Source organism: Zeugodacus cucurbitae, chromosome 3 (assembly GCF_028554725.1).
Source record: "Zeugodacus cucurbitae isolate PBARC_wt_2022May chromosome 3, idZeuCucr1.2, whole genome shotgun sequence".
Lineage (NCBI taxonomy): Eukaryota > Metazoa > Arthropoda > Insecta > Diptera > Tephritidae > Zeugodacus > Zeugodacus cucurbitae.
The window spans coordinates 29,608,811-29,629,787 of NC_071668.1; positions in this window are offsets into that span (position 1 = coordinate 29,608,811).

A 20,977-nucleotide genomic window follows, 5' to 3' on the forward strand; every position below is an offset into this window, starting at 1 on the left:
TTCGCGTATTTGTATTGTTAACTGCTCAAATTGTCACTCACATTTTAACAGTGCTGCCAAATACTTACAAAATAATTGTCAAAAATGTAAACTCAGGGCTGTTATTTGCGTATTCTTGGCAACTGGGATAAATAGCTTATCGTAATAAAAAATCTAGACTCAGTAGCCAAGGCTACTATAATGGCGATTATTCGCCAGTAGCTTTACACAATTAAGGTGTAAGTTATTTTAGGGATCAATATACATATGTATGTACAGTATGTATTATCTGTATTTGCATACTCAAAAATTAATATGAAAGGGTGTGTGGAGTTAAAAATACCGATTACATGATGTTTCGGTAATTAAGTTTTCTGAACCATTCATAATAACAATGTGTATGTATCTATGCATGCCAAGTTTATCTAAATATTTTTTATGAGCTGCGTTTGATTTTCGAATGACTTTTTGAGCACTCGATAACTAAGTAAGACATAATAAAACAATGTTTGCATATACTTCAGGAATCTTATCGCTTTGCCAATTTAGATAATAAATACGTGTAGATGACGATTTACTTCTATTCAATGATTTTTATTAGAGTATTTCGAGTACGGTATCACAGATTAAATTCCACAACTCTTTTTGCGAGTATTAATGTGAACTGAGTATATAATATAATTTAATGAACTTAAACTTATGTAAGTACTTCCTGTTGTCTATCCAATTAGCACACGTACTCTATATTAAAGCTTTCTTTGTTTTAGAACTTCTTAGTAATCTAAAATCAACATTCAGATTTTTTTTTTGCTTTTAACGTAGTGAATCTCATTTAAGAGGCTCTCACAACAATTAAGCGACTTTTTCTTATATATTTTTATATGTTCGGATATGGATTCCAAAATTTCAACTTGCAAAGTCTACTGCAGCTTCTGATAAAGCATATTAACCAAAGACGTGTAGATTATTTCACATTTCAGCATTTTCCATTGCTTTATTCGTTGGAGGCTTGTCCCCTTTAAGTAGTTTTAAACAATAGCATTGCATGTGAGTTGGACGTGGTCTTCACCTGATTTGTGCCACAGTATTAGGTAGTGAATTGTTATCTTTTGAGTTTGTTACAACCTTATACATATATACTACTTATTGTACCCTTTTGACCATAGTTTTTAAATTTTTGAAGCCATGGGGATCAAAACAAGACACTCTTTTGTCATATGTCTGTTTTAACTACGGTTTTATCACTTAAATACAAAACATGGGTATCCACTTAGAAGAAGTGATTATTTTCGCTCTTGGTAATTACCCTTATGACACGCAGCCGGTAACATGCCACTAACCACATAAATATTTACACAGATGACAAATACTTGCAACCTCTTCTGTTTTGTTTTCCAAAGGCCACTCCTACACTCAATTACAATTAGCTGACTAATAACACAAATTCTACACAATAGCTTTGGCGCTGCGATGAGTTATAAAATTACCGAGGCCGCCCATAACGAAATTTTGGCTATGTGCAGCAAGTATTACGAATTATACTATCTGTAATCAAACCTATACACACGTACATATGTATATATATATTATTTATATATACATATTTATTTACATACGTAACTGAATTGCGTTCATGTACGCATGAGTGCGATTAACGCCGAGTTCGCGAGGCATTACATCTGCATACATCTGTGTGCGTGTGTGTGTGTGTTGTTTATGCCTAAATAACGATTACTTTGGCAATTGCGATGATTACGCGTACACCAGCAATGAGTGGGCGGTCGTGGGCCATAAAATGGCACATAGAGTAAAGCCGGCAAAGCTCGGTTTGCCAAGATAGCTGGTTACTAGCGTAAACGATTGAGTAACCAAGCAAACTATTCGATGTGTTGGAGTGCATTTTAAGAAGTGTTGCACAAAGAAATATTACTCGTATATATTTAAGCCGAAGAGTTTTATACACCATTGAACTAAGAATATTTTTAGATTTTACCTGTAGTGTGGATTTTTTAGTAGCTATATACTGTAATTAAGATTAATTTTTTAAGATGTCCTTTTTTGGACATAGAATCCAAATATTTTAATTTTGGGGGCTAACTTCTAAAATAGAAGAATAAACTTTTTTTTGACTCAATATGCCCGAAAACATTAGTTTGGTCCAAGACTCAGCCTAGTGCTGTATAGTGTAATTATATAATGTTTATATCGAAAAATTTTGTTTGTTAAACATTTTTTTGCTCTCTTAAAATACTATATGAAATGACATGCTGCGGGAATTCATATATAAATTAAATATTTCTTTTACTGAATAAATTTGGTTGAGTTTAACAATATTTATTTAGCTCAAAATAATTACAATGGTTAACCCTATTCACATCAATATTTTTACTCCAAAGATAACAATATTTGCAGTAAACTTAGGTATTCCTCAAATCTCTCATATTTTCTTAAATAATTCTGTGAAAGAGTTATATTTTCTGTTGCTACAGCAAGTATTTTTCATACATGAAAAAGTCGAACTGAGATCTGATTTTCAATGAAGGATTACAATATATCAGCACGAGAAAACCAAACTTCTCAAAATATGAACAATATGTTTTCGATGTTAGAAAACAGTTCTTCAAGAAAATTGGTCCAATTTCAAAGTTTTCTATGTAATTTAAATTTGATATCGTAAATGAAGTCGAACTGTTCCGTTCGTCGAAATGTCCATAAGCTAGTCTCTATCACATGTTTCCACTAAAAATATTGTGGCTGTTAAAGCATGATACTTCCATCACTGAACTATGCGTGACCAAACAAATGAGAATTACTTCGAAAAAGAATTAACATCGGGTAGTCCCTTCCGTATTTGGTGGTGCTGCTTGTAATTGAAAACTATACAATCGGATATCTTATGCGCCATATACCATATCTCACCAGCTACAGACACCACACCAACCACCCCTCCGCATGGGTTGACACTTTGCTGTGTCATTATGTCTTAAGTGGTAGATATGTGCAATAATGCGCGCATGAGCCACCAATTTGGCCATTGCGTTCAACAGCCACGAACTTATTACTTATAGATGCATATATATATACACATATTTACAAGTATGTGTGTATATGTATATTGTATATACTATGTATATGCATTGTTGTTGGCTCGACTGTGCGTATCAAATTTGCTATTCATTATTTGCTTAGAATGCTTTTTTATTCAAATATGGTCACACTTTTCATACACCAAAAGCGACAGCTAAAACAACAACGACAACAACAGTAATAATACTATACACTTAACCAATGAAAAATCCATTTATATGTATAAACCATATACATTAGCTTATATATATGAATATATTTATGTATGTACATACATGTGTATGCACATGGCTGCCTAAATGTCACATTGTACTGAAAATAGTGTAAAGCCCCATTCATCGCGTCTGGTTGACGGTGGTGACTTTAAACGGATAAAACAAGGGGCGTGTGGTTGGGCGGTTGGAGTGGCACTAGCTGGCGTTGGTCTTCCACCGCTCTAACGGGTTTTATCAGCTGTTTTTTATTACTATTATTGTATTTAAGCTACTGGTGCTTATTTACTGTTATGTTGCTTTTATTGCATTTGATTGGTATTATTAATGTGATTGTTGTTGTTGCTGTTGGCGCTGTGACTACAAATATACTTATGTAGTACATACTACATAAATGGCTGTAGTGCTGGGAATTTGATTTGATTTGGTACTATTACACAACAACAACAACACTGCAAACATTTATAATGAATTTTTGGACTTTACACCCGTTAAATAATTTTGTTTCCTAATTTTTCGATTTAACAGCGACATTCTGGTCTACTGTAAAGCGCTTGTATGCATGTATGGATGCTTGTATGTCTGCAGCATGATAACTGGCACTTAGCTTAAATGCGTTTAATGCGTTTGTTAAATATTTTTTCATCTCTTTAATTTAATTGAAGTGATGTTTTTGTTGTTGTGCGTACAAAAGTCATTGCGACTGCTATTAATATTGCAATACACTCATATATCTCTACATTTGTATATATGTATATGTATATATGTATGTATTTATTAATACAAAGATCAGCTTTTCCGTTTTCGTTTTCATTTAAGTTTTTTCATTATTTGCTGTTTAGCTATGATTGTTGTTCGAGTTAATGAAATGAGAGAGGGTTGGATGTTGGATTAGCTGGAGCTAGTGGGGTGCACTTGTGGTTTTTATTGCGTGCTGTATTTAATTTGTTGCGGCATGTAGCGCTTATCGCCAACAATAGCAAACATCATACATATTTGTACATACACATTTATACATACATACATACCCATATATACATCATTCCTTAATAAATACATGTATGAGTATATACATATAAGGGCTCTTAAAATTATTCGATTAACCTGAAAACCGATTATTCGAATATCCGGTTTGTAACCGTTGGTACGAATATTAACCGGTTAGTACTATTCGATTAGTCGTAATGTTACGACTATTCGAATAGTCGCAATGTTACGATTATTCGAAAAGTCGTTCTACTGTGGTTATTCGAATAGTTACACTGTCACTATTCGAATAAAAGAAAATTTTTTGAAATCCAAACAGCCTTTGATTTTTTAAAGTTTCCGCATTCCAGTCACTTTATCAGAATCAGAGAGGACGTTCTCCATTGCTGGAAACGTTGTGACACCATGTAGAAGCTGCTTGCTACCAACAAATGTTAACCTTTTAACTTTACTATATCAAAATAGACGTTTTATGAAAAATACTGATTTAATACATTCGCCCAGTTGAAATGGTTAAAAACTATTTTGTCATTACTTAATGGTTCCCGTGAAATCGTTGTTATTTTTTGTATTTTAAAGCAAGTTTTTTGTTAGTTTCAATATTACACTTTTTTCAATAAAAATAAAAAATATAATAAACTTGCACTATTCGAATAGTCGACAACGAACGGTTAACCGAATAGTCGAAAATGAGCGGTTAATCGAATTGTCGATGACTGACGACTATCCAAATTATGCAAACCGAATATTATTATTCGAATAATGCCATGTGCGGTTAATTCGATTAGTCGAATACCAAGAGCTCTACTACATACATATGTACATACGTTTTCAGCATTCATAAAAAGTAAAACAATATAAAACTTCTCACAAAAACCCTCATATCACAATATCAGAATTGTCAGCTGGAATTAAATCAAATTGAAGTACAAGCATTCATATCTAAAGTTGCTTTTCTACCAATTAAGAAATATAAACTCACAAATTGTCCATTTAGTAAATAAACCAATAATTATGGAGAAGGAACTTTAAACAATATTTGTAATCAAGAGTCACAAAAGAACTCTCGCAAAATTAACAAAAATTTTGTATAATAACGACATAAGCTCGCCTATTTCTTACGAGTTCATTTAAGTAAATAACCTAACTATTACATATTTTATACCTATTTTTATTGACTTTTGAAACATATATGTTTCATTATGCCTATATAATGGGACAATAAAATAAAGTATTTATTTTGCACATAAAACATGAAGAGGTCATAAAATTCATACTACAAGGACACATACTCTTGTTTACTTAAAAAATAAGCATAAACAAATACAAAAAGCTAGAGTATTTATATGGAAATGGCTTTAGCTACGTCAGTATTACAACCGTTTTCTTGTTTTAATTGCGTAATCCACCTTCAAGTCGCATTAAATCTCGTCATCTTGTTGAACAAGTTTTTAATTTTGCTCTTTATGCATTGCAGTCGCTTGTAATAAAATAAGAGGCATATGAAGACTTATATTCATACATATGGATGTGAGAAATTTGGACAAGGAAATTGGTAATTCCCCTTTTAAAATGAGTATAGATATTCGAGCCAAGCATAATTCTTGGATAATGCAGCCTTACAACCAAATCAAACATGCAATTTTAATGAAATAAACAGAGCGTGCAGAGATAAGTGAGGCCGATGATGAAGTAATTGAAGAAATTGATGATTGAGAACAGATCAAGATCTTTTTATACATACCCAAAACCTCCTTCTAAAACAATCAATACCATTTCAATCATAAAAGCATTTGCGTAGGTACTATCTCTCTCAAAATGCGATGAGTCTATGATTTATATGCAATAAGTCGCATGGAATTTAAATGTTTTACTAAGTTTGAAATAAATCAATATCCGTATTAAATTTTCTAAATACATCTGTTATATAAGGCGGCCATAAAGTCAATTTGGATGTATAGCATTCAAATGTGGGGTACGACCTGTGCAACCAATATGCATACATAGATATAATTCAGAGATTCCAATCAAAAAAGCTTAGAACAATAACGTGTGGACCATGGTACATCCGTAATGAAAATATTCATAAAGATCTGGGAATTCTTATGGTAAAGAAAGAAGTAGATAACAGCAGAAACAAATACATAACTAAACTCTGAAATCATCCAAACCCACTGGCTAAAGCTTTAGTACAGTCCTGTAATCAACCACGTCTAAAAAGAAGAGGTATGCCTGCGTATTAAAGAGCACAATTCCACCAAAACAGAGCAATCGCTTGGTTGAGCTGTCTAGTTTTAAATAGATTTAAGATTTTATTACTTATTGTTATAATACGTTCGGACCGACATTGAAAACCTCTTGAAAACACAATTTGAGGATTGTGGAACCAAAGTCGTTCTGACTGACATTTTATGTGTTTCGATGCGTTTTCATTGACAATTCACAAATTTATTTGTTTGATTACATTTGAGCATTGTTATACTCCCGCTATGTGTTGCTAAGAAAGTATCAAAGTTTTGTTCTCATGTTGTTTGTAAGTCATAAAACGAAACGATATAGGGTTATAAATATCAGGATGACGAGACGAGTTAAAATCCGTCTATCCGTACAAGCGTTTACTGGAGTAAAACTTCTGATATATTAATGAAACTTCAGGAATTACACCATCTTTCATATAATGATTTTTGTTTTCCAGTGGACTTTATGCCCATGTGTAATTTTAAAGTGCTTTTTTTCTCAAAAAAATTTTGAATTTTTTCTGCCCTGTACTCTAGTTATCAAATTGTCAGTGAGAGATGACCAGCATAATAGGGGGACATTTTTTTTTTTTTGTTCTTTAATCATGTAGTAGATGGATGTGTACATATAATGTTGAAATATAAAAAGTCGTCATTCGAGAAAAGAAAAGAAAACGCTCTTAATAACAATAAACAAATAAATTTCGAGAGTCTAAAATATAATAATATCGACTAAACTAGAGCAGACATCGATTATAATGAATGAAATGTAAGTTTTCAAGAAGTTTTCAGCGAAAACTGTGATTTCGTTTGACAGATTTTGCATGGATGAAAACACAAGTTTTCGAACGAAAACCCATTTTTTCAATGAAAACACGTTTTCAATGTCGCTCCGAACGTAGTATTAGGCTTTATAGTCCAGATTCAGTAAATAAAGAAATATTAAAAAAAAATTTGTTTGCAACCAATTAATAACCCATTGAACGCTTAAGAGATGAGTTAGGGACCTATAATGCCCAAACGTAATATTTGTAATTGATATTTAATGCTGAAATCAGCCTTAATTCCAGTAAATAGCGGCCGCACAAAAAGTGGTAAATATTTCATTAAATGCTAGAAATGCAATAATTGCGGAAAACAACAACACACTTACAATACATACATTTATACATGTATATGTGTGTGTGTGTGCGTATGGCGGCAGCACTCTACGATTACGATTATTAGCCAACTAACCGTCGTTGTTGCCAATTGAGTTGATCAACCGAATAAAGTAAAGAAAATTCAACTACGAATTGAATGCAGTAATGATTGATTGAATAAATGAATGAATGGGCAGCTAAGCGTGCGTGTGTGTGCGTGCGTGCATGAATCAATGGCGACATAGGCCAGTGGAAAAACAATAACAGCTATGGCGCTCGCAAATGGCGTTACGCGTAATACGAGTAATAGGAATAACTTCCACAACGAACAACAGAAACAAAAACAAAAACAATTCGAAGGAAATAAGCGGCACAAACAAACAGATATCTTATATGTACATATATGTATATATGCGAGTGTATGTGTGTGCCTGTGTGCAACGGACAAATGTAGAAAAACAGTTGTTGATTGAAAAAGGCAAACATAATGAATACAAAGTGAAATGGACATAATCAACTTATGTAATTTTGTTGTTTTTGCTGCTCATGCACAGTGGCATGCACCCAGACACAAACATAGACAACACAAACACATGCAAGTAAACGCGCTTTTTTATTTAGCCACAAAAATTGAAACAAATGTATAAACAAATTTCTGTCTATTTATAATTTAGATATGTACATATGTATATATATATGTACATGTGTCCATATGTATATAAGCATGTTCATTACCAAATATGTCCATCTGCTTGTATCAACCGCTCACATACAACAAATATATACACAGGAGTAAAATACGCATATTCGTCTGGTAGTATTGTTGTTGTCGTCACTTTTGTTATTGTTTTCATTTTGCCACCGTCTTTTTACGCTTGTTGCCATTTGCAGTGCACATTATTACTTAATTACACTTTTGTCTTGTACACCGCGTTCAATCGTAATCACACACACACACACGCGCATATTGGCACAGGTGTTCACGAATACAAAACGTTATGCGTTTTGTTTGTTTTTATTGTACATACATACATTTAAATATGTCTGTTTGCATACACGTTTCTTAAAAAAAATTTCTCAGCTTCTTATTGTAATCTCATTTTTTCACATGCAAATCGCTCTCATTGTTCCGCCAAAAGTCAATGTTTTCAGTTGCTTACATTGTGTGCCTTTGTTTTTGTTATTTTTGCAGTCGGAATTTAATATACTTTCAATAGGCATAAATACTTTGCAATTTTAATGCCGGTCTTTTGTTTTGTCCTTATCGCTCCTATGAAATTATTCGAATTTATATTTTTAAAAATTAAGTATAACAACACTACTAGGCAGTTACTTCGTCGCCTAAGACCTGCGCTAGCTTCTCTTCGAGCTATTAATATGCGTTTTTGTATATTTTGAACCACCTTAAAACTGCCAATTTGATTTCATGCAGATCACGTTTGGACTTTACCATCAATAAAAATTATTTATTTGTGAAAAAAATAAGATACTTTGTTAAACGAGTAATCAATAGCTGTATTTGATTGGTCACTTCTCTGCTCGCTATCTTTGGGCTCTGCTCGCTTGTTCAAAATTTTACACGTGAAAACAACAAAACAGATTTCGAGTTGAATTCGTGCAAGAAAACATCCGGATACCTCATTAAAAATTCTATCGCCGCTTAGTGGTACCAAGATGATTTCCACATTTAGACTATTCACAATGGCAAAAACGACTCAAAGGACAATTATTGACAAAACTTACAATACAAATATATATTTTTATTGTATTTAAATTGATTGAACAAAACCTAAAGCGTGGACGAAACTTGACATTAAGGTTAAAAAAATTAATACGTAGATTTACGTATTCCTCCACCAAAAAAATAGTGCAATCTATTGGCTTCTCTCTAAAGCTTAGCCAATCGATGACAGCTGGTATCACCTTAATTAAGTGTCAGCGTACTTACTTACTTTGAATTCTACTTGATAACTTTGTTGTTATTTTGATAATTAAATTGTGTTACAAGCATATATCAAAAGCTGTGAGGAATGAAGGTACACCAGAATCTAGTACTCGAAATCACCTATAAGTGCTTCATAATCGAAATTTTTGCTTTTTTAATTTTTCACGTCAAAGTAAAATTACTAATTATAACATGAATGTGCACCTATTTTCTGAACACAAATATTTCATATTTTGAAGTATAAAAGAACAACGTTTCCTAATATACCGTTATAAGTTTACTGATAAAATTTTTTCGTACTAATGAAAAGTGTTCTTAATTTACTTTGTCTTATCTGTTGGTAACTCACATATTTTTCAATATTCAATTAACAATTTTTAGATATTTGTATGTTAAAACCGTTAAAGCTTGTTCGCATTGCTACGTAAAATGCCTAGTTTATCTAAATAAATCATGTACATTTTCAATTTATTTTGATAGACTTGAGGGAACATATTTGAATAATATGAACGAGTTTCAACAGCGTTACCTTGATTACCTTGAGTGTTTTTAGCTATATAGAATGTGCTAGATATATAGTTATTTTTCGCATGTATATTCTGTATACGTTAGCAAATTCACATGGAAATATTTCCAATGTAACAACCTCGTAGAACTTTATTTTGAAAATAAAAATAAGAGAGATTGAAGAAGGGATCCTCAAGGTGCTTGTTATCCAGTAATGTTAGTGGGACTCAGCTTAAATGAAATGGCATAACTGATAAAAATTTTAGGCAAATTAATTGCAAATTTTTGCTATCCTAGTCAATATTAATCATCTAGAACTTAAATAGTTCAAAAGAACGTACTAATGTTAATCGAAACATATTATTTTAAAACGATTCTTCGAGTTAGTATCCTATATTGATGACTTTCGACACAGTATGAGTGAGTTAAAACCGGTGTAAAATCAGACCAATAGGATTTTCTTCCTAAAAAACATCGCAGTTGCGGTGGATCTATGTCCTAGATTCTATTCATTGGACACTAATAAACTAATATGCTCTAACAAAACACCCTTTTTTATCTGAAAACAAATATGTGATTATTAAGTGTACGCTTCTCATTATCTCCACTGATGTGTAACCAGAAATGTTTTAATTAATTCTATAGATATCTGCTTCACATAATTAGCCGCATTTAAAAATGTTGGGTTCTACCTACATACATACATACCAACGTACATACATATTTCATATAAGCTTGTGTAAGCATCGTAAAGATAAGAATCGCTTATGTGAGAAATTTGCGACTTAATTTTTTCAATGTAATTATGTATGTATGTACAAATGCCGATAAAATATGATTAATTTTATTTTGATATGTTTAATTATTTTTTTTTTGTAATATTTTGAGCATATATTGGTTTAACTATAAAAATAAATTTATAATTTTTTATTATTTTTTTTTTTTAATTCCAAAATCACATTTTCAGTTGTTGACCTGCCTTACAAGATCGTTAAATGTATATGTATGTATGCATGTTTGTATGTAAACACACATTAACGTTTTTGAATGCGCGTATGACGCGTTGAGATGATGACTTTTGGTGTCATCGTTTCACCTTTTTGCCACGACTCTTGGGAGAGCCAATTCAATGCCGTGGCGAAAGGCTAATACTTTCTAGATGGCGCATTGTCATTGTAATCTACTCATTGTTGTTCACAACATTTTAACATAGAAAGCATGTGAATGACGCAGCTATTACTTTTCGGTTGAAAACTGCGTGGAATTTACATACTCGTACATACTTATACATATAATATGTACTTTATAATGCTTATACATATAATGTATAATAATGCATTTACGTTTAAGTTTATGCCACTAAAAGCGTATAAAAATAAATAAACAATTTTTGAAGCACTTGAAAGTGAATTAATGAAAATTGAGAGTGAAAAAATATATAAGTTGGAATGCAGTTATCAATTCGTAAACATTTGGAACTAAAAATCGTATACAATCTATATATGAGGTGTGTTCAAAAAATAACGGTAATTTATTTTTTAATATTTTTTCCTTCGTCTAATTTTAAAATAGTCCCTATTTGACAATATGCAATCTTCCAAACGTCGTAAACCTTCTTAAAGTAATTTTTGGGATAACCTTTGGTTCTTTCAGCGATTTTTCATTCAAGCTCATAAAACACGCCTTAACGGCTGCTACAGACAAATATCCAATGAATGCAGCAGAAAGTTTTAGAAAGAAACGCTCGAAATTTCCGTTATTTTTTTAACACATCTCTTACAGTTGTTAAAGGAAATAAATCTCAACCGATGCATAAATGTAATTAAAAGAGTATACATACATATAATTATAATATAGTGTACATATGGATTTCCAATGGGCTTTAAGGCTCGAGGTCACATTGAAGATAAGTGTTTCGGGAATGTCTAAAAAAAATATTAGAGAAATATAAAACTCTTTGATAACACATACTGAAAATCCACAAAATAAGCTGAGCAAACGCAAATATGGCAAAGAAATAATAATAAATACTATATATAACTGTACATATATATTATATCAAAAAAACGAGATAAAAATTCCTGGCGTCATATCTTGAACCTTCATCCTCTCACTAGCAGCCTCGGTTTCATATACGCGCCAAAAGTACGCTCTTCCGCTCTTACTCACTCACTCTCTCTACCAGAAATCGTCATGCGCCAATTTTCGCGCGCTTACAAAGAGCGCTCGCTAAAAGTCTATTTCCGAGGCCAGTTTGTACACATTACTTTTAACGGGTGATTTTTTTGAGGTTAGGATTTTCATGCATTAGTATTTGACAGATCACGTGGGATTTCAGACATGGTGTCAAAGAGAAAGATGCTCAGTATGCTTTGACATTTCATCATGAATAGACTTACTAACGAGCAACGCTTGCAAATCATTGAATTTTATTACCAAAATCAGTGTTCGGTTCGAAATGTGAAATCCGCTTTTTTATCGACAAATTTTGTTCAGCGATGAGGCTCATTTCTGGTTGAATGGCTACGTAAATAAGCAAAATTGCCGCATTTGGGGTGAAGAGCAACCAGAAGCCGTTCAAGAACTGCCCATGCATCCCGAAAAATGCACTGTTTGGTGTGGTTTGTACGCTGGTGGAATCATTGGACCGTATTTTTTCAAAGATGCTGTTGGACGCAACGTTACGGTGAATGGCGATCGCTATCGTTCGATGCTAACAAACTTTTTGTTGCCAAAAATGGAAGAACTGAACTTGGTTGACATGTGGTTTCAACAAGATGGCGCTACATGCCACACAGCTCGCGATTCTATGGCCATTTTGAGGGAAAACTTCGGAGAACAATTCATCTCAAGAAATGGACCCGTAAGTTGGCCACCAAGATCATGCGATTTAACGCCTTTAGACTATTTTTTGTGGGGCTACGTCAAGTCTAAAGTCTACAGAAATAAGCCAGCAACTATTCCAGCTTTGGAAGACAACATTTCCGAAGAAATTCGGGCTATTCCGGCCGAAATGCTCGAAAAAGTTGCCCAAAATTGGACTTTCCGAATGGACCATCTAAGACGCAGCCGCGGTCAACATTTAAATGAAATTATCTTCAAAAAGTAAATGTCATGAACCAATCTAACGTTTCAAATAAAGAACCGATGAGATTTTGCAAATTTTATGCGTTTTTTTTTTAAAAAAAGTTATCAAGCTCTTAAAAAATCACCCTTTATTATTTATTTTATTGTTTGTTTACGAAAATCTTTTCTCTACTTGCTATTGTACGAGTATTTTTGCGAAGACTCCTGCCATTAATCTCATTATCGTCGTGTTGTTGTGGCAGCATCTCTCGTCCACTCACACACAGATACAACGTAATTGTATCTAGATATTGTGTTTAGCCTACTGTGCATTGATGATGCCCTGTTCCATCGTGGATATTCGTTGTTGCAGGTAACTTGTTGCTGCCAACAAAAATTATCGCTCCATTGTCAAACGAAAAGCGGCCGAGCAATGAAGCGTGAGATTGTCGCATGCGAGACTTGTGACTTTTGAAAGCTTGCAACTTTTTGCGGCAACTTGGTAACCAGGTATGTGGGTACATACATGTGACGGAAATTATGTCGCTATTTTTAGCGGGTGGCACGAAAACAACAATCGTTTGTAGTAAAAGTAAATGGAAGAAAATTCTGAATTCTTTCTTTTTAGCGTTGATACGAAATTTTTAATTATTAAGAACAAAGAACGAGATGTTTCTTCCTCTTCTTGAAGGGTACACTAAACTGAATTAATTCACACAGCAATTTATTTCGAAGCTAATTAAAGTTAGCTTTCATTTGGTTCACCCTGTATGCGAGTATGTGTTTATATCTACGTCGGCAATCAACTACCGGCAATTTGAAAGTTGCCCATTGTTAGGTGTTGCTTCATTGCAATATTTTTGTTGTTGCGATTTTGTTGAGATTGTTTGAGCGCACGCTTTTAACATGCTTCATTGACTTTTCCTTAGATGCAAAGACAACCCAGCTGGGTAGCTTGCACTCCTAAAAAGTGCATTCCGCTAGAACAAACACACATATTATGTATAAAGTCCTATGGCTCCACGGAGGAGCAAAGGGCCACAATGAGATTCCTCTATTTATTACGTAGCTTCTTGATTTCACTCCAACTTTTTTGCACCTTAGATATGTCGATGCCAAAATTTTTTTCTCTAGGTTAGAACGAGACGGCCTTTCCTTCGATCACATTCCGGGTGATTGTATCTGGATCTCGTCTCAGAACATGTCCGCGCCAACACCATTTTCTTTTGAGGAATTCAGCCCACAGTGGTTTGTGCGTGACCATAATTCCGTGTTAGTGACGGAATTAAATATATTTATTAGTTTTTAAAGACACATATTAGGTTGTTACTTATCCCGAGTTATTAAGACCGGTATGGTACACCATCTATTGAGGAATCGGTTCTTGACAGTTTCACGTAAGGAGGAGTCCTTGGTCAATAAAATTAAAGTTATATTTATTTGACTCTAGAACTTCATTGTAATTGAGATATGCTGTAGAGAAGCTGATCGGTGAGTGAATTCTCGTTTCACGAACCATAATCGGGTGTCAGAGAGTTTTTTACATTTTTTGAAATTGAAATTTTCCTACGAGATATTCAAGACGCTGTCTATTTGTTTATGAGAAAGTGGTTTATGCAGCCAATTAAAATCACCGCGGAAAACTTCCGACTGGGAACTTTAATAAACTCGCATGCTTCATTGAAAAATATGACGATATGTGGACATGTGTATGTGCCTATTCCCAAAGCGTCTCTACCTGTCTGACAGCTATGCCATTGCAGTGATGGAGGGTCACGTTGGGGCCGCATAACTGTGGTTGTGGCGACGCCGAACGTGTCGCTATGCTGGTTGCTAAGTTTTTCGTAGTTTCGTCTGTCGTTTTATTTTTCCACCCAACAGGTTTAACAAGAATAATTTTCTTGCCTAACGCTTGTTCGCCCAGCTGCAGTTTGTGTTAAATTTCTAAGTACACACTTCGTAGTTTTATTTAGTTATAGTATTGTTTGTGGAAATTTTCTCCTTTCCAGTTCACAAGAGTTTATAACCCACACGGGCCCCGTATGCGTAGCTTGCCGTAAATCACGTCGCGTATCTGACCAATTCTTTACCAAAAGGAAAATTTCTTCTTAATTACACTTCAAGTTTTTACATGTACATATGACAAGCATAAAAGTGGGTTCAAGTTATAAAGACACTCATATGCAAGTTGTACGTAAGTTCATAATCGTGTTCTTTTTATTGCTGAAAATAGACGGTTCGCCGCGACGCACAATTTATCGCTTGGTAAATATTTGGTTTAATTTTATGCTGAAAACAGTAAACTTGCGCAAATCACCGCGGTCTGAAATATGTATTCGAGGTAATAATAAGGAATGACGCAAACGCAGACGTTTCAATGTGAAGAAACATAAGTAGGGACGTCTAAGTAGTTATATACGGCATAATATAATAAGAAATAATAGAGTGATTCGTAAATCAAATTATTATTTTTCGCATGTCTGTAAATTGTTTCCTTTAAAATAAGAAATAAATCATTAAAATTAATTTACTGTTGATCAACCAAATAAAAAGAAGTAAGGAAGGGCTAAGTTCGGGTGTAACTGAACATTTTAAACTCTCGCAATTTATTTATTTACATATGCAATTTGACCCACATATTCGTCATATATATTGTATAAAGTCCATTGAAAGTTGGAAACCATAATACTAGGTTAGAAGTACAGAAGTCCAGAACAGACGTACAGAAGAAGTGTTCGATATATGGGGCTTTAAAAACCTATGGTCCGATTTCGGCGATTTTCAGAATGGGGCTGCCACACTATAAACATAGTATTGTAAAGTACACGATTCAGATCGTCTTCAAAGTTCTGGTATATGGGAAGTAGGCGTGATTGTGATCCGATTTGGACTATTTTCACAACATATCATTGTGATGTAAGAAAACTTTAACAAAGCAAGTTTCATTGAAATCGGTCGAGTAGTTCCTGAGATATGGTTTTTGACCCATAAGTGGGCGACGCCACGCCCATTTTCTGCCATCTGCCATTTCTTATGTGAAATTTAGTGTTTCTGACGTTTTTCGTTAGTGAGTTAACCCACTTTTAGTAATTTTTATACTCTCGCATCAAATGTTGCTAAAGAGAGTATTATAGTTTTGTTCACATAACGGTTGTTTGTAACACCCAAAACTAATCGCGTTAGATATAGGGTTATATATACCAAAGTGATCAGGGTGAAGAGTGGAGTTCAAATCCGAATGTCTGTCTGTCCGTCTGTGCAAGCTGTAACTTGAGTAAAAATTAAGATATCTTGATGAAACTTGGCACACTTATTTCTTGGCACCATAGGAAGGTTGCTTTCGAAAATGAGCAAAATCGGACCACTGCCACGCCCACAAAATGGCGAAAACAGAAAACACATAAAGTGCCATAACTAAGCCATAAATAAAGCTATGGAAATAAAATTTGGTATGAAGGATCGCACTATGAAGGGGCATATTTGGATGTAATTTTTTTGGAGAGGTGGGCGTGGCCCCGCCCCCAAATCGGTTATTTGTACATATCTCGGAAACCAATAGAGCTATATATACCAAACTTTCTGCAGTCGTTTTTTTTAACCACTTCTTAATACAGTCCAAAAATGAAAGAAAGCGGATAATAACCACGCCCACCTCCCATACAAAAGTTAGGTTGAAAATAACTAAAAGTGGGTTAAGTCACTAACGAAAAACGTCACAAACACTAAATTTCACATAAGAAATGGCAAATGGAAGCTACACTTAGAATTTTTTACAAAATGGAAAATGGGCGTGGCATCGCCCACTTATGGGTCAAAAACCATATCTCAGGAACTACTTGACCAATTTCAATGAAACTTGGCTTGTAATAGTTTCCTTACATCCCAATGATATGTTGTGAAAATAGGCCAAATCGCTTCACAACCACGCCTACTTCCTATCTACCAGAACTTTGAAGACAATCTGAATCGTTTACTTTACAATATATAAAGTAAGTACTAGTGAAGATATCAGTGCAGAACTTTGCACAAATACTATGTTTATAGTGTGGCAGCCCCATTCTAAAAATCGCCGAAATCGGACCATAGGTTTTTAAGGCTCCATATATCGAACACGAGGACCTCGGTGCTTCTAACCTCATATTATGGTTTCCAACTTTCAATGGACTTTATACAATATATATGACGAATATGTGGATCAAATTGTGTATTATATAATATAAAAAAAGTTAAATAAATAAATTGCGAGAGTATAAAATGTTCGGTTACACCCGAACTTAGCCCTTCCTTACTTGTCAACCTAACCTTTGTATGGGAGGTGGGCGTGGTTATCATCCGATTTCTGTCATTTTTGGACTGTATTAAGAAGTGGTTAAAAACAACGACTGCAGAAAGTTTGGTTTATATAGCTCTATTGGTTTCCGAGATATGTACAAATAACCGATTTGGGGCCGGGCCACGCCCACCTCCCCATAAAAATTACATCCAAATATGCCCCTTCATAGTGCGATCCTTCATACCAAATTTTATTTCCATAGCTTTATTTATGGCTTAGTTATGGCACTTTATGTGTTTTCGGTTTTCGCCATTTTGTGGGCGTGGCAGTGGTCCGATTTTGCTCAATTCGAAAGCAACCTTCCTATGGTGCCAAGAAATAAGTGTGCCAAGTTTCATCAAGATATCTTAATTTTTACTCAAGTTACAGCTTGCACAGACGGACGGACGGACAGACAGACATTCGGATTTGAACTCCACTCTTCACCCTGATCACTTTGATAAATATAACCCTATATCTAACTCGTTAAGTTTTGGGTGTTACAAACAACCGTTATGTGAACAAAACTATAATACTCTCTTTAGCAACTTTTGTTGCGAGAGTATAAAAATACGGAAGAACATACATACATACTAAATATAGAGATAAGATGCATAAAACTAATAAAAATTTATAAAATTGTGCATTAGAATTCCATTAATATTTAAAATGTACATTACTAAGCCTGAGTGCTGTACACTTATATTTCAGACTTTTAGGGCGAAGACATTAAGACTACTTTGGGAGCTTTATTACAATTTTTCCAAAAATGTATGTAATAAGCACAACATCTTATTCAACCTTTATTCATATTATCCTAGTAGGAAATAAGGTAAATGCTTAAAATACCCTTCTAGATGATGATACTATTGTTTATGGGTGGTTCTGTGCAAATTTTTTTTCTGTAATATTCTTTTCGTAAATAATTCTCCCACCATTTTGTTCTGCATGATATTTCAAGCTATAAGGATAGGTAGGTAGGTAGGAGTGTAGGATTATTTTGTTTTAGGCTCTATTAGCACTAGCTGCGCCATTCACATCCATTCGGGGTTTGATGCCTGATGGATTCCAAGTATTCTGTCGCATCGGCAAATGTTCTTTTAGGGCATACCTATTTCATGGCATGTTCTCGGCCAATGTCCAATGAAATCCAACATTGGGATTCTTTGAGTTTTTTCAGGATTTAACTATGTCCATAGTTCTTCTGGTTTAACTACCTAACCGCTTAATTAATATCAATTAATAATCAATTAAAAAACATTTACAAATCAAAACAATTTTTTATACATGGCATGGCTGTGTCTATACAGTAACAATGGCGCCATCTATTTTTGGCCAATATAAAACATCAAAAAATTTATAAATTTAAAATGAATTAAATGTACTATACAAATTGGAGCGAATGGTCACTGCAAACCATTATCGAATCCAGCTAAGGACACAAACAAAAGCTGCCATCGATTGGTAACTTCTCTGCTCTCTATCTTTGGGCGCTGCTTGCCTGTCAAAAATTTTACATGCGAAAGCAACAACAAAGTTATCTAGTTGAATTCGTGCAGGAGAGTATGCGAATACCTCATTAAAAATTCTATCGCCGCTTGCTCAGTGCTACCAAGTTTTGTTTAACAAATTTGAAATTTAAAATGGCAGGCGAAGATAAATCGTAGTATTTTGGTATTGAATTTATTGAATAAAAACCTTTAATAATAAAGGGTGATTTTTTAAGAGCTTGATAACTTTTTAAAAAAAAAAAAACGCATAAAATTTGCAAAATCTCATCGGTTCTTTATTTGAAACGTTAGATTGGTTCATGACATTTACTTTTTGAAGATAATTTCATTTAAATGTTGACCGCGGCTGCGTCTTAGGTGGTCCATTCGGAAAGTCCAATTTTGGGCAACTTTTTCGAGCATTTCGGCCGGAATAGCCCGAATTTCTTCGGAAATGTTGTCTTCCAAAGCTGGAATAGTTGCTGGCTTATTTCTGTAGACTTTAGACTTGACGTAGCCCCACAAAAAATAGTCTAAAGGCGTTAAATCGCATGATCTTGGTGGCCAACTTACGGGTCCATTTCTTGAGATGAATTGTTCTCCGAAGTTTTCCCTCAAAATGGCCATAGAATCGCGAGCTGTGTGGCATGTAGCGCCATCTTGTTGAAACCACATGTCAACCAAGTTCAGTTCTTCCATTTTTGGCAACAAAAAGTTTGTTAGCATCGAACGATAGCGATCGCCATTCACCGTAACGTTGCGTCCAACAGCATCTTTGAAAAAATACGGTCCAATGATTCCACCAGCGTACAAACCACACCAAACAGTGCATTTTTCGGGATGCATGGGCAGTTCTTGAACGGCTTCTGGTTGCTCTTCACCCCAAATGCGGCAATTTTGCTTATTTACGTAGCCATTCAACCAGAAATGAGCCTCATCGCTGAACAAAATTTGTCGATAAACACATTTCGAACCGAACACTGATTTTGGTAATAAAATTCAATGATTTGCAAGCGTTGCTCGTTAGTAAGTCTATTCATGATGAAATGTCAAAGCATACTGAGCATCTTTCTCTTTGACACCATGTCTGAAATCCCACGTGATCTGTCAAATACTAATGCATGAAAATCCTAACCTCAAAAAAATCACCCGTTAATTAAATTTGTTGCAGAAAAGGTAAGACAGGGACGGTGGTAGAAGAGTTCAGTGCGACCAAGTATAGACAATTCGATTTCTGTGCTGCCAGTTCGTATGAAAATTTGGAGAGTTTGTTCGATTAAAATTTCCTTCAAATCGGTCCAGCCGTTTAGAGGATTTCAGTGACATACACACGTACAGAGGAATTTTGTATATTATGTCATCATAATGGAACACTATTTTAAATACACTAAATTAGAATGATGATCACAATTCGTTGTAGAGGAAGGACTATTAAAAACATTACTTATACCAAGCCTTGGACACTTTTTTATACTCTCGCAACAAATGTTGCTAAAGAGAGTATTATAGTTTTGTTCACATAACGGTTGTTTGTAACACCCAAAACTAAACGAGTTAGATATAGGGTTAATATACCAAAGTGATCAGGGTGAAGAGTGGAGTTCAAATCCGAATGTCTGTCTGTCCGTCTGTGCAAGCTGTAACTTGAGTAAAAATTAAGATATCTTAATGAAACTTGGCACACTTATTTCTTGGCACCATAGGAAGGTTGCGTTGAGCAAAATCGGACCACTGCCACGCCCACAAAATGGCGAAAACCGAAAACACATAAAGTGCCATAACTAAGCCATAAATAAAGCTATGGAAATAAAATTTGGTATGAAGGATCGCACTATGAAGGGGCATATTTAGATGTAATTTTTTTGGGGAAGTGGGCGTGGCCCGCCCCCTACTAAGTTTTTTGTACATATCTCGCAAACAAATAAAGCTATATAAACCAAACTTTCTGCAGTCATTTTTTTTTAGCCACTTCATAATACAGTCCAAAAATGAAAGAAATCGGATAATAACCAC